Here is a 12,412-nt window from a genome sequence, read left to right as displayed (position 1 = left end):
TAGATATATAGATGATAGATAAGGATGACTGCGGAGTTTTTGTGGAATCTGAGCTAGCCTTCGCAGGTTTTGCTTCCCCACTCTAGAACCGGATCACCATGGCGACTGGACAGAAGTTGATGAGAGCGATTCGAGTTTTTGAATTTGGTGGACCAGAAGTGCTGAAACTCCAGTCGGATATTGCAGTACCAATTCCAAAAGACCATCAGATTCTAATCAAAGTCCACACATGTGGTATAAACCCAGTGGAAACATACATTCGTTCTGGTACTTACAGTAGAAAACCACTCTTACCCTACACTCCTGGTTCCGATGTGGCTGGCATAGTAAAAGCTGTTGGAGATAATGTATCCACTTTCAAGAAAGGTGACAGGGTTTTCACTACTAGCATCATCTCAGGGGGCTATGCGGAGTATGCTCTCGCAGCCGATCACACCGTTTACATGCTGCCAGAAAAACTGGACTTGAAGCAAGGAGCTGCCATTGGTATTCTGTATTTTACTGCTTATTGAGCCCTGCTCCACAGTGCCCCTGTGAAAGCTGGAGAAACTGTTCTAGTTCATGGGGCTAGTGGAGGAGTTGGACTAGCAGCACGCCAAATCGCCAGAGCTTACGGCTTAAAGGTTTTGGGCACAGCTGGTACTGAGGAAGGACAAAACATTGTTTTGCAAAATGGAGCCCATGAAGTGTTCAATCACAGAGAACCTAATTATATTGATAAAATTAAGAAATCTGTTGGTGAAAAAGGAATTAATGTGATCATTGAAATGTTAGCTAATGTAAATCTTAGTAATGATTTGAATCTTCTGTTATATGGAGGATGAGTACTAGTTGTTGGCAGCAGAGATCCTATTGAAATAAACCCACAGGACACCAAGGCAAAGGAATCTAGTATAATTGGAGTTGATCTGTATTCATCAACTAAGGAGGAGTTTAGGCAATTTGCAGCGGCCCTTCAAGCTGGAATGGAAATTGGTTGGTTGAAACCTGTAATAGGTTCTCAGTATTTGCTGGAGAAGGTGGCCCAGGCTCACAAAAATATCATCCATAACAGTGGAACTAGTGGGAAAATGATTCTTCTCTTAGAATGACTAATTCTTTCATGTCTTACTAATGTAGTTAGAGGGTTCCTGCCCCAGTTTTACTCACACTACCTTTGCTCTAATCAGCATTTGTTGGATTCAATGAGTTTCTCGTGTTAAAAAACAAGATTTATCTTTAGAGATGTGGTCATTGGAATACAATTTATTTTACAACTCACAATATTCTTTACGCCTCCCACCTGCCTTGAGTCAAGAAGTCATCATAGTAGGAAGTAGAATGTCAATAGTCATTTGGCATTGGGTACATTACAGAAATGCCTGGTACTTAATCATTAATTCCACACCTTTGACTAAAGCACGTTAATTCAAAATGGGGATGTGTGGTTTCCAAGCCTACTTGTTCTTATGAAGGTTCTTTAGTATCTGGTTAGCTCAGAACTGAAGATTTTCTGGACTAAATAAGACCCCTTTTCTAAACTTCTCTCACCTGGGTCTGCAAGTCTCTTGCAAGGGCAAGATAATGTCTAGAGAAATTTGTTTTTTAACAAATAGTTTTCCAGTATTTCCCCAAATATTAGTACATCCACTGTGTTGATGGTTGATTGCTCATTATCCATATATTCTGGGAAGAGGGCAGCCTTACTTTTGGTGTAGTAAGATAGGTAGGTACATAGTTTCCTGACATACTTCTTTATTGATTTGATTTGCAAACTAGATTTAGAATTATCTGTGTAATGGGAGTCATATGTTTTTATTTAAATTAGTAAACAAGTTTAACACATGAAGAGTGATCTACTTTTGTCTTCATTACATGGTGACCTGCAGTAAATTCTGTAGAAAAAATAAAACCTGTGTTTATCTAAAAAAAAAAAAAAATGACTGTGGACAGGGGAGCCTGGGTGGCTCAGTCGGTAAAGCATCCAACTCTTGGTTTCTGCTCAGGGTCGTGGGATCGAGCCCCGCATTGGTTTCAGCCCTCAGCATGGAGTCTGCTTGAGTTTATCTCCCTACTCAGCTCTCTCTCCTTCTCCCAAAAAAAAAATCTTAAAAAAAGAGAGAGAGAATGACTATGGACAAGACACATACTTTCCTTCTGGACCTTGATAAGGACCTTGAATGGTAGAGCTCAATCTGGATTTCTTAAACATTGATATTTTGGATTGGATAATCCTTTGCTCTGCAGGCCTGTCCTGTGCACTGTAGGACATTCAGTGGCATCCCTGGCCTCTACCCTCTGAGATGCCAGTAGCATCTCATACCCCATCCCCAGTTATAACAACTAGAAATGTCTTCAGACACTGCCAAATGTCCCCAGGGGGCCCAAACCATTCCCAGTTGAGAACCACTGAGCCAAATGGTCTCTGATGTCTCTCTCTCTCTTTTAAACATTCTAAGTGATTACACCTACAAGGACCTTATTAGCACAGTGCCAGGCCTATCTCACATCCTCCATGAATGGTGGCTATTGTTACGTCTGTGCTCCCACTTAGTAGGCCTTAGAACTTGGCCGGTCCTCATCTCCTACTGTAGCTGATATTTCTAATGTCCAATTTGGTAGCATATCTCATCCTGGGAAGGAAAATGGTCCACTTTGCTTTCTCATTAGTGGTCTCCAGGGAAGTCTTGCCATCAGTAATCAGGTGGTTGCCATGGTGGAGAGGGAACATGGTCACGCTGTACTGTTCTCCCTCCTGCTGTATGTTCTTCAATTTGGCCTTTCCTGTCCTCACAAACATGCCTACTCGTGCTCTTTTCTGTCTTCCTGGTTAACTAGACACAGTGCAAAATGGAACTTTCCCCCACTCCCCCCATTTTCCTTTCTTTACTGACTGGAAGCAACAGGATTCAAATTTCATGATAATTTCCACTGTTACTTTAGGTTGCTGGCCCTGAAAACCCATTAAAATCAGCTTCTAGGTTTACGAGGAGAAGGGGCATTTGTTATTTTTATATTAATAGTCATGTTTTTTTAAGATTCACGAAAATGCCAAAGCAATATTCACAGGAAGAATTCAACTACCATAATAGACAAATCCACAATGGAATTATTATAGTCTGTCGTATATTAATTACCCAAAACAAGTTGGTCTTTTGGGATAAATGAGAAATATTCGTTTCTGTATTTTTTTGATCTAGGAGGAAAAATGCCTATGGAAAAAAGTATGTTAGAAATGAGCGAAATAAATTAAGGATATTAATCTTAATGCCATAGTGTGAGCATCCTACTAGTTTGGAACTTGTACATTTTTAATGAAAATGAGCAATAATTACTCATCATATCTTCCTTGTTCAGATTTCAGAGTAGCTCATGATCAGAGTCTGACTGCTTTTGCTAACTTGCAGTTGAGGTAGAGAGTTTTTGCGGGAAGTTCTATGAAGTGAATATTTGGGCATTCCTCTCTTTGGTCCTTGGCGTAGGACCCCATACCCAGTGAGTGCTCGATGAACTTTTGTCGAATTGTATTATCAGAAGTGATCCTGACAATCTGTGCCTTTACTGATTGAGTTAAAGGCACCCTCATGATGCTTCAAAATGGGAGGGGACCTGGTGTATGCACTGTAGGTCATACCATATTTAATCTACTGAATTGTTTATTTGAAAAATATTTATTAAGTCCCCTTTATGCTAGGCACACACTAGGAGATAGTAAGCCAAAAAGACACAGTTTCTGTAGTCATCGAGCTGACACTGTAGTTGGGAAGACAGATAAGCAGCAATAACGAAACCATAAAGAAATAAACAGTTCAATAAAAATGTTAAGAAATGTTATGAAGTCCCCTCACTGAAATGGACAGATCATCCAAGCAAAAGATCAACAAGGAAATAAAGGCCTTAAATGACACACTGGACCAAATGGACATCACAGATATATTCAGAACATTCCATCCCAAAATAACAGAATACACATTCTTCTCTAGTGCACATGGAACCTTCTCCAGAATAGACTACATCCTGGGTCACAAATCAGGTCTCAACCGGTATCAAAAGATTGGAATCATTCCCTGCATATTTTCAGACCACAATGCTCTGAAGCTAGAACGTAATCACAAGAGGAAATTTGGAAAGAACCCAAATACATGGAGACTAAACAGCATCCTTCTAAAGAATGAATGGGTCAACCAGGAAATTAAAGAAGAATTGAAAAAAATTCATGGAAACAAATGATAATGAAAACACAGTGGTTCAAAATCTGTGGGACACAAAGGCAGTTCAGAGAGGAAAATATAAAGCAGTGCAAGCCTTCCTCAAGAAACAAGAAAGGTCTCAAGTACACAACCTAACCCTACACCTAAAGGACCTGTAGAAAGAACAAGAAAGAAAGCCTAAACCCAGCAGGAGAAGAGAAATCATAAAGATCAGAGCAGAAATCAATGAAATAGAAGACAAAAAAACAATAGAACAAATCAACGCAACTAGGAGCCCGTTCTTTGAAAGAATTAATAAGATTGATAACCCCCTGGACAGACTTATCAAAAAGAAAAGAGAAAGGACCCAAATTAATAAAATCATGAATGAAAGAGGAGAGATCACAACTAACACCAAAGAAATACAGACAATTATAAGAACATATATGAGCATCTCTATGCCAACAAATTTGACAATCTGGAAGAAATGGATGCATTCCTAGAGACATATAAACTACCACAACTGGACCAGGAAGAAATAAAAAACCCGAACAGACCCATAACCAGTAAGGAGATTGAAACAGTCATCAAAAATCTCCAAACAAACAAAAGCCCGGGGCCAGACGGCTTCCCAGGGGAATTCTACCAAACATTTAAAGAAGAATTAATTCCTATTCTCCTGAAACTGTTCCAAAAAATAGAAATGGAAGGAAAACTTCCAAACTCATTTTATGAGGCCAGCATCACCTTGATCCCAAAACCAGACAAGGATCCCATCAAAAAAGAGAATTACACACCCATACGCTTGATGAACACAGATGCAAAAATTCTCACCAAAATACTAGCCAATAGGATCCAACAGTACATTAGAAGGATTATTCACCACGACCAAGTGGGATTTATTTCAGGGCTGCAAGGTTGGTTCAACATCCGCAAATCAATCAATGTGATACAATACATTAATAAAAGAAAGAACAAGAACCATATGATACTCTCAATAGATGCTGAAAAAGCATTTGACAAAGTGCATCATCCCTTCCTGATTAAAACTCTTCGAAGTGTAGGGATAGAGGGCACATACCTCAACATTATCAAAGCATCTATGAAAAGCCCACTGCAAGTATCATTCTCACTGGAGAAAAACTGAAAGCTTTTCCGCTAAGGTCAGGAACATGGCAGGGATATCCGTTATCACCACTGCTATTCAACATAGTACTAGAAGTCCTAGCCTTGGCAATCAGACAACAAAAAGAAATTAAAGGCATCCAAATCGGCAAAGAAGAAGTCAAACTATCACTCTTTGCAGATGATATGATACTATATGTGGAAAACCCAAAAGACTCCACTCCAAAACTGCTAGAACTTGTACAGGAATTCAGTAAAGTGTCAGGATATAAAGTCAATGCACAGAAATCAGTTGCATTTCTTTACGCCAACAACAAGACAGAAGAAAGAGAAATTAAGGAGTCAATCCCATTTACAACTGCACTCAAAACCATAAGATACCTAGGAATAAACCGAACCAAAGAGGCAAAGAATCTATACTCAGAAAACTATAAAGTACTCATGAAAGAAATTGAGGAAGACACAAAGAAATGGAAAATGTTCCATGCTCCTGGATTAGAAGAACAAATATTGTGAAAACGTCCATGCTACCTAAAGCAATCTATACATTTAATGCAATCCCTATCAAAATCCCATCCAGTTTTTTCAAAGAAATAGAACACATAATCCTACAATTTATATGGAATCAGAAAAGATCTCGAATACCCAAAGGAATATTGAAAAAGAAAGCCAAAGTTGGTGGCATCACAATTCCAGACTTCAAGCTCTATTACAAAGCTGTCATCATCAAGACAGTATGGTACTGGCACAAAAAGAGACACATAGATCAATGGAACAGAATAGAGAGCCCAGAAATAGACCCTCAACTCTATGGTCAACTAATCTTTGACAAAGCAGGAAGGAATGTCCAATGGGAAAAAGACAGCCTCTTCAACAAATGGTGCTGCGAAAATTGGACAGCCACATGCAGAAAAATGAAATTGGACCATTTCCTCAAACCACACATGAAAATAGACTCAAAATGGATGAAGGACCTCAGCATGAGAAAGGAATCCATCAAAATCCTTGAGGAGAACACAGGCAGCAACTTCTTCGACCTCAGCCACAGCAGCTTCTTCTAGGAACTTCACCAAAGGCAAGGGAAGCAAGGGCAAAAATGAACTATTGAGATTTCATCAAGATCAAAAGCTTTTGCACAGCAAAGGAAACAGTTAACAAAACCAAAAGACAACTGACAGAATGGGAGAAGATATTTGCAAACGACATATCAGATAAAGGGCTAGTATCCAAAATCTATAAAGAGCTTAACAAACTCAACACCCAAAGAACAAATAACCCAACCAAGAAATGGGCAGAAGACATGAACAGACATTTCTGCAAAGAAGACATCCAGATGGGCAACAGACACATGAAAAAATATTCCATGTCACTCGGCATCAGGGAAATACAAATCAAAACCACAATGAGATATCACCTCACACTAGTCAGAATGGCTAAAATTAACAAGTCAGGAAATGACAGATGCTGGCGAGGATGCGGAGAAAGGTAACCCTCCTACACTGTTGGTGGGAATGCAAGCTGGTGCAACCACTCTGGAAAATAGTGTGGAGGTTCCTCAAAAAACTGAAAATAGAGATACCCTATGACCCAGTGATTGCACTACTGGTTATATACCCTAAAGATACAAACGTGGTGCTCCGAAGGGGCACGTGCACCCGAATGTTTATAGCAGCAATGTCCACAATAGCCGAACTATGGAAAGAACCTCGATGTCCATCAACAGATGAATGGATAAAGAAGATGTGGTATATATACACAATGGAATACTATGCAGCCATCAAAAGAAATGAAATCTTGCCATTTGTGACGATGTGGATGGAACTAGAGTGTATTATGCTTAGTGAAATAAGTCAGTCGGAGAAAGACAACTATCATATTATCTCCCTGATGAGGAAGTGGAGATGCAACATGGGGGGGGGGTTGGGGGATAGGAAAAGAAAAAAATGAAAGAAGATGGGATCGGGAGGGAGACAAACCATAAAAGACCCAATCTCAAAAAACAGACTGAGGGTTGCTGGGGGAGGGGGGTCGGGAGAGGGTGGTGGGGTTATGGACATTGGGGAGTGTATGTGCTATGGTGAGTGCTGTGAAATGTGTAAACCTGGCGATTCACAGACCTGTACCCCTGGGGGTAAAAATACATTATATGTTTATTAAAAAATTTAAAAATTAATAAAATAAATAAATAAATATACAGACACACAAAAATCTCTAAATAAATAAATAAATATATAAAAAGCTTTAGGATTATTTGAGGTCTTGAAATCTTCTTGTGTCAACCGTTCTCTTTCACCATGCACAAAGAGAAACTCTAATGGATGAAAACCTCAATGTGAGACAGGAATCCATCAAAATCCTAGAGGACAGCATAGGCAGTAACGTCTTTGACATCAGCCACAGCAATTTCTTTCAAGATACATCTCCAAAGGCAAAGGAAACAAAAGAAAAAATGAACTTTTGTGGCTTCATCAAGATCAAAAGCTTCTGCACAGCAATAGAAACTGTTAACAAAACAAAGAGACAACCCACAGAATGGGAGAAGATACTCGCAAATGACACTACAGACAAAGGGCTGATATCCAAGGTCTATAAAGACCTCTTCAAACTCAACACTCAAAAAACAGATAATCACATCAAAAAATGAGCAGAAGACATGAACAGACACTTTTCCAATGAAGACATACAAATGGGTAGCAGACACTTGAAAAAATGTTTATCATCATTAACCATCAGGGAAATTCAAATCAAAACCACATTGAGATTCCAACTTACACCAGTTAGAACGGCCAAAATTAACAAGGCAGGAAACAACAAATGTTGGAAAGGATGTGGAGAAAGGGGAACCCACTTGCACTGTCAGTGGGAATGCAAGTTGGTGCAGCCACTTTGGAAAACAGTGTGGAGATTCTCAAAAAATTAAAAATAGAGTTTCCCTGTGACCCAGCAATTGCCCTACTGGAGATTTACCCCAAAGATACAGCTGTGGTGAAAAGAAGGGTCAAGTGTATCTCAATGTTCATTGAAGCAATGGCCACAGTGGCCAAACTGTGGAAAGAACCAACATGCCCTTCAACGGACGAATGGATAAAGAAGATAGGGTCCAAATATGCTATGTATTATGCCTCCATCAGAAAGGATGAACATCCAACTTTTGTATCAACATAGATGGGACTGGAGGAGATTATGCTGAGTGAAATAAGTCAAGCAGAGAGCGTCCATTATCATATGGTTTCACTTACTTGTGGAACATAAGGAATAACATGGAGGACATTAGGAGAAGGAAAGGAAAAGTGAATTGGGGGAAATCAGAGAGGGAGATGGACCATGAGAGACTGTGGACTCTGAGAAACAAACTGAGGGTTTTGGAGGGGAGTGGGGTGTGGGGATGGCTGAGCCTGGTGGTGGGTATTGTGGAGGCACATACTGCATGGAGCACTGGGTATGGTGCATGAACAATGAATCTTGGAAGACTGCATCAAAAACCAATGATACAGTGACTAACATAACACTATATATATATATATATATATATATATATATATATATATATATAAAATAAATAAATGAATAAAAGTTTCTAGGGAAAAAAAAGAAATGTTATGAAGGGGACAAGGAAATATTTGAGCTGAGAACTTACGTCAGAAAAGTCATTCAACACCAGACAAGAGAAACTTCTCAAAGTGATAGCTTAAACGTGTTTTTCTCACATGGAAAAAATCTGGTGGTGAGCCTTCCAGGGTACATAGATTGGTTCCATGATGTTTTGAGGACACAGACACCTTTTCGCTTTCTGCTTTTCTAGGTCCTCCAGATGTAAAATGGGACTTCCATACTAAGTCATGTCTTAGTCTTTCTTCTAGTCAGGACGGAAGTGGAAAGAGTAGAGGAGGCAAAAGGGCCCGCTTCCCACCTAAGTCAGCCCTTTGAAGAGCAATCCTGGAAAACTCAACCGCCAACTGTCGTTGGCGCGCCAGTCACAAAGGAGTCTGGGACATGCTGTCTTTCAGCCGGACATGTGGCCTGAATAGAAAGAGGGTTTTGTTAGTAAGAAAGAGATACTAGATTTTAAACAGTCAGCTAGGAGATCGTGCAGGAGACTGGGAGGATGAGAAGGAGGTCGCCATGTGAAGATTAAGTGTACTTAGACAGTGAAGGCTGGGAGGAGCAGGTCTGGGAGAAAGGCAAGAGTCCAGCTTGGGACTCATTACGTTTGAGATGGCTGTGCGGTCTGTGGCAGTTTTCAGGTTGACATAACTCTGAGCTCCAGGTTGACATATGTGACTACTTACTTCTTGTGGCCCCTCCAGGAATTCATAAAAGGACTTAACGGTTGGAAGGGATTGCTTAGAGATTTCACTCGAAGATGTAAACTTGTGATGTAAAATGCACACACTTTTTCACTTCGGTGTTTTTTTATGGAATTTGCTAAAAATAGTGAAGTTTTCTGAACTAACTTCCCCTCCTTCCCTCCCTTCCTTCCTCCCTCCCAGAACTATCTGATGAGCACTTACTATAAGTAAAGCATTATTCTAAGTACTGGTGGTACATATTAAGAACAAAACAAAGATCCCCATTCTCATGTAGGGTAGACTAGCGGGGCAAGACAGACAAGAAACACTGTAAAAATAAGCAAATTGTGTATGTCATCCTTTACATAAGATTGAGAAAACATGGGTACTATGGTTATGAATTTTTATTGTGTTCAGTTTCTCCACTGATTGAGTCATTGACCGCTCACATCAGTCGTGTGAGGCGGACTTCACTCCTCCCTCGAACAGATGAGGAAACACGCTGAGAATGTGGGTAAGCAAGTTCAGAGCTTGGCTCAGGTGTCACCTCCTCCAGGAAGGCTTCCTGTTTAAGTGTCTGTCTCACCCATGAGACGATGAGATCCTTGATTAGAAATGAGTTTAATCCCTGGACCCCCTAACCCAGGACCTGGCATTTAGTCAACACCCAATAAATGTCCCTTTGTTGAACAGAATTGGCTCAAACTCCCATACCTCGCATTTAATTGTCAGAGCCGGGATTTGATTCCATCCAAGTTTGTTGGACGACAAACCCAGGTTCTATAGTGTGAGCAATTGCCCTGCTACATCTATCTTGTACATCTAGATTTTACTTATCTATTTTTTCAGACTGCCCTGGATTATTAATGAAATATTCCTGTACATCTAGATTTTAGATAATTGTGTTTTCTTTAAAGATTTTATTTTTAAGTCATCTCTACACCCAACGTGGGGCTTGAACTTACGACCCCTAGATCAAGAGTCTCATGCTCCACTGACTGAGCCCGCCAGGCTCCCTGATAATTGTGTAATTGTGTTTTCTAAAGCAGTCCCAGTTTCTTTTTCCTTTCCTTTTTTTTTTTTTTTTTTTTTGGCTTAATGTAGTTTGCTTGCTTCAGGGTAAAATAAGTTGGACTCTCCAAGGCAAATCATTCTGCACAGAGGGCATTCTCTCTGTGCCCAAGTATTTCCTCTCATTCTGTTTCGTGAGCCAGCTTCCAGTTAACCGTGCCCTGAGGCCTGGGATGGAGACCTCAACTCTCTGCTCTTCTCTGAGGAGTTCATGATTAAGTCACTTGGTGACTTTCCATCAAAGGCTATAAAGCTATTAATTATTTAAATTAAGTGGATGTTAAGAGAATCTGATGTCAGTTTTGCCTTGCCTGGAGACATCAGTGAATTGGAGAATATTAGAGCCGGAAGGACCCTTAGTCATCCCTGGTTCAGTCCCCCTCACTTCCCAGGAAGAGGAAATGGAGATTCAGGACAGCAAAGGCACTTGGCCAAGGCAAGCTGCTAGTCAGCTTGGCCCTGCCATCTGACTCCCACTCCAGCACTCTTTCTACTGGGTCATGCTGACACTCATGCAGCTCATTGAAAGGGATTCTCACCCTGTACACGGAATTGTGAATGGACTCTTACTCAGGAATAAAGAGGTGATTTGTCACAGTTTAACCAGGTATTTCAAATATAGTAAGCCAAGTATCGTCAACCTCCAGCCTGGTTTGAAATAGCATTTGCGTTACCTGCCACCATTGTAGAACACAGGACAAAGGCAACTAGACTTTTCTGTTTTGATTCCTGAAAAAACATGAATGGTTCTAATGAGGAAGCAGTGGGAAGCAGCCAAGAGAGCATAGACTTTGGAGTCAGGTGGCCTGGCATTGCACCATAACTTCATAACATACTCTGCCTTTGCTAAGAACCTTCTCGAAGCTGTTGGAGAATATGGCAGGTGTAGGTTCGTACGCTTGAGAGATGTGAGAAGGGCTTATGGCGAGGGAGATGACGACTTGGTCTGGATCTCTAGAGTATGAGTTAATTCTTCTTGGTCACTGTGGTCAGATTTAGACAGTGATTATAATCATTTGGAGCCGTGTTGATAGACACAGCCCTTGGATGTGCTTGCCTCTACTTGGCCTTAGATGTGACCATTTCTTTTTGCTTTCATAATATTTTAGTAATATTCAAGATATTCACTCACTTTTTTTTTTCCTGGGACAGGATCTTGTTTAAATGGAAAGAAACGTGTATACTTCCACGCATGCGTATACATGTACACAACCACTGTGTGATTAAGTGATTGGTTCAGGAAGTACTTAATGTGCTTACTGTGCAAAGCAGTATTCTAGGCCCCGGGGATGCGTTTTAATGGAATGATGAGGAAAAACAGATGAAGAAGGGGAAGAGGAAAAGAAGCAGAATGAATGAAAAGGTGCTCACTTATGGGCCAGCCATTGGCTGGTCCTGTATACGCATTGACTCCCCAGATCCTCACAGCGGGCCTATAGGGTAGGTGCCATTGTCGCGTGCCTTTTACGGTGAGGAACCTGAGGCCCAGTAAGGCTTACCACCTCACCGAGGATCACACGGTGAGCAGGTGGTAGAGCTTGGACTTCAACTCCGTTGTAACTGGATCCATGGCCCAAGTCCTTAGCAATCTTTGATGGGGATTAAAGAGGCAGTGTACTGACTGCCGGTGGGTAAAAGGTCTCTTTTTGGGGTGACAAAAATATTTAAAAATTAGACTATGGAGATAGTTGTCCAACTCTGTGAGTTAATACAAAAGATAGTTACATTGCATACATTAAATGGGTGAATTGTATGGTA

The 12,412-nt window shown here is 40.6% G+C and overlaps 1 protein-coding gene and 1 pseudogene across 2 annotated transcripts in view; both read left to right on the top strand.

The window, feature by feature from the left end:
- Positions 1-12,412, top strand: part of FGF13 (fibroblast growth factor 13) — a 481,330-nt gene that overhangs the window by 70,927 nt on the left and 397,991 nt on the right. The gene's annotated exons all lie outside the window — the stretch shown is intronic.
- On the top strand, positions 53-1,262 carry LOC123935591 (annotated as a pseudogene).

Source organism: Meles meles, chromosome X (assembly GCF_922984935.1).
Source record: "Meles meles chromosome X, mMelMel3.1 paternal haplotype, whole genome shotgun sequence".
NCBI classification, from domain to species: domain Eukaryota; kingdom Metazoa; phylum Chordata; class Mammalia; order Carnivora; family Mustelidae; genus Meles; species Meles meles.
Note: the sequence above shows the minus strand (reverse complement) of the source record. Positions and strands in the feature narration are given on the sequence as shown.